This window comes from Hibiscus syriacus, unplaced genomic scaffold, assembly GCF_006381635.1.
Source record: "Hibiscus syriacus cultivar Baekdansim isolate YM2019G1 unplaced genomic scaffold, ASM638163v2 tig00110332_pilon, whole genome shotgun sequence".
Classification (NCBI taxonomy): Eukaryota; Viridiplantae; Streptophyta; class Magnoliopsida; order Malvales; family Malvaceae; genus Hibiscus; species Hibiscus syriacus.
In genome coordinates, this window is record NW_024062688.1 from 646,330 (window position 1) to 649,964 (window position 3,635).

Below are 3,635 nucleotides of genomic sequence, written 5' to 3' on the forward strand. Positions count from 1 at the left end.
AATGTGTCATCTTTCTTTGGAACTAGGATGACGGGAACCGTACAAAGACTAAGACTCTCATGAATGTGTCCTTTTTGTAACAATGAATCTATTTGTCGTTCCAATTCCTTCGTTTCCTCAGGATTGCATCGATAAGCGGGGCGGTTCGGTATAGTTGATCCAGTGATGAAGTCAATTTGATGTTCGATTCCTTGTAGGTGGTAAACCATCCGGTGGGTTACTTAAGACATCTTGAAACTCCTACAATAGAGAAGAAAATACACTAGGTAAATTTGTGATGTTAGTGATAATTGATAAAACGGAGTCCTTAAAACAGACTAGAATGCACAACTTATTTTGAAAAAGGGTCTCTCTCAAATCTTTTGCACTCGCATAAATGTTTTGAGACACTCTTTTATTTTCACATTGAGGGCCACTCACCACCCGTGGGTCATTTGTTTGGCTTTTATCGGTTATGACCTCTTTTGCCTTTTGTTTTAAGTTCCTTGTCTCCTTGAGAATTCGTTGTTGATCTATGAAAATTTCTTTGGGGGTAGAGGGTTAAGTTGGAACGGATGACCTTTTATTCGAATTGTGTAAGTGTTCTTCCGGCCATAATATGTGACGTCGTTATCGTATTGCCAAGGATGTCCTAAGAGGATGTGGGATGCTTGCATCAGAATTACATCACACCATACGTCGTCACAATACTTTCCCATCTTGATATTAACGAGACATTGTTTAACCACCTTCATCTCGACACTCTCATTAAGCCATTGTAAGCAATAAGGTTTCGGATGTCGTTGGCAAGGAAGTTTGAGTGATTCAACAACGTTGGAGCTAATGATATTGACATAACTACCATTGTCAATGATGATGGAGAATGGTTGTTCCTTGATTAGGCAGCGTGTGTGGAAGATGTTGGAACGTTGTATGTCAGACTCAGGATGCTTGGATGTTCAAGGTATGGCGGATCACTAAGATTATTCCATTGTATTCATCGCTTTCATAGTCATCACTATCTTCTTTGGCTTGACATGTATAGAATGTCGGGGATGTCGTCATCAGAGTCAGAATTGTAAGATCCATCACCTAGTATGGTTAGGGTCCTCGTTTTGGCAATTGCGGCTAATATGGCCACTTCTAAGCATTTAAAACACTTGATGTCTCTTGCTCAGGTATCGTCTTTAGAGGCTGAAAGTGTGTCATTCTTTACTGGTCGTTGTTTCTCCTTGTCGGGCTTGTCCTCTCTAGACTTTTTTTGAGAAGATGTAGTAGAAGATGTGGAAGGAATTGAAGGATTATCTTGATGAGAAAATGAAGTACCTTGGTATTGTTCTCTGAATCAGAATCTCTTTTGGAGTTGTGCTTCGATTTTCATTGCTTTCTTTAGTGTATCTTCAAGGTTTTCATACCCATGGAGATAAAGAAGATCAGTGATGTTTGGGTTTAAGCCGACAACGAATCTTGACATGGTGTCCTCTTCTTCTTCGGTTATGTTAGCCCTATTGAGTAAGGATTGCATCTCCTTATAGTAATCTTCAACTGAACTTCTACTTTGTCGAATTTGGTGTAGTCGTTGTTTAACTTATCGTGTATAATGTGTCGGTAGGAATCGGTTCCTCATGACATGTTTGAGTTCGGTCCAAGAAGTGATTGGTTGAATTTGGAAGTTTTCAATCTTTTTCCTTGTTTGCATCCACCAAGTGTGAGCATATCCTTCGAATTCCAAAGTAATGAGGGGAACTTGTTTAGTTTGGGGGCAGTCATGGTATGAGAACATGAGATCAACTTTTCCTTCCCAATCGATGTACTTGTCCGGATCGTAGTCTTTTAAAAGACGGGATCGTGAACTTTGGTTTTGCAAAGAGTTCGGGTGTTTGAAAATGTGATTGTGCTCTCTTGGGGGCCAAAAGTTCAACATTGTTTGGCCTTGGATTCTGGATTGGCAGATTCAGTTGTAGTTCTTGTCGTTCTCTCAAGGCATTGTTAAGTTGATCAAATTGAGTTATGAGTCGTTCAAGTGTGGCTAAATAGCCGTAAGTGTCTCATTGTTATTGTCGCCCATCCTGCAATTATAACACTGAAAAGAAGATTTTAAAGTAAAATAAAAATAAAAGGAAGTAAATTCAACAAAGCAAGAAACCTTGCAAGTCACTCCAAGAAAGTAACACAACGAGAGGCAAGTAAGCAGACCTTGTACTCTTTAAAACTCACTTTACCAAGTAGTCTTCCATAGTTCGTATCAGCGTTTGATTACTAGCAAAGGCGATAAGAAAAAACTTAAAAGTTCTAAGAGGCCAAACAAGGGTTAGACTCCAAGAGAATGAGAATGCAAAGAAGGAATAAGTATGCAAACTCTTTAGTCCTACTAACACAAGAAAGATAATGTGTTAGATAATGCAAAAGAACAATAAAAAGAAAAAAAGAAAAGAGCCTAAAGCACTAAAAGTCAAAGAAAAAAAAGAATCAACCCAGAAACCCGGAAAACGCTGGATCAACTTGAGCAACGTTTTTGAGGGGGTTACCGGTGTCCGAAAATTTTGATAAAATTATTGAATGTCTTTCGATGCGTCAAGAAGCCACATGTAAAATTTCAGAACCAAATACCTTCAGTAGTATCTAGTGGACTCTGTTGAACGGTGAGTCCTCAAACAATCTGTTTTTCTTGATCGCTTTGTTCGAAGGTGTTCTTAATCTCCAAATATTCTGATTTTTTGTGTAAATAATCTTCAATATATGACGTTACAATCTGGAAATTTTCACCACGAAATTCCTCCTGTAGAATTTTCAAGAAATTCGACAAGATCCTAGACCGAATTTGCCGATGAAACTTGAAGAATGTATTTGAAGACTATGATGAACTCCGATTTGGGTGAATTTCGGACTGGAGATTTATATTAGGATAAATATGATATCTGGAGAAAATCAGCCCTAAATACCTTCGTTTGCAATTTGTTTTTGAAATTTTGACTTTTTTTGTTTTTTGTTTTACATTTTTTTTTGTTTTTTTTAAATAACAAACTAACAAGAAGGATTTGAATCTAAATTAAAATTAAATAAAAAGAACATGAAACGATGAATCTTCTCTGGAACTAGCTCCGTTGGGATACCTTGACGGTTTTGTGTGCAAGAACAAGCAAGATTGCTTGCTTCTTTCCAAGAATCGGCCCAAATCTGATATCAATTGATAGGGAAGCGGTGGTGGATTGATGAACGTTGCTTTTGTTGAAGAATCAAACCTAGAAAAGATCTAGACTCGATGAAGAAGAATAAGGGATGAAATGGGGAAGGTGGCGGCAGTAGCTAGGGTTTTTTAGGGTTTCTTTTTTGTGTTGGAAATAAGATAAGAAATAAGATTAAAACAAGATAAATAAAAAAAGGAATTGAAAATAAAGAAAAAAATAACCAAGAAATCAAAAGATCTCCCTTATGAAAGTGAACAGTAAAGATGATTGATGGCGTGGATGGATATATGGAAAATCGATGGATAATGTCCTATCGAGCCCTCCTAGTCGTAATGAAAAGGCAAACACGATAATATGGCTCTAACCAACCCTTCTAGTCACAATGAAAAGGAAAATTGGAGTGTGAAGATTAATCTCCCTCACAAGAACTTGAAAGAACTCCATGAGAAGAAGCTTCGAAGGCACAAG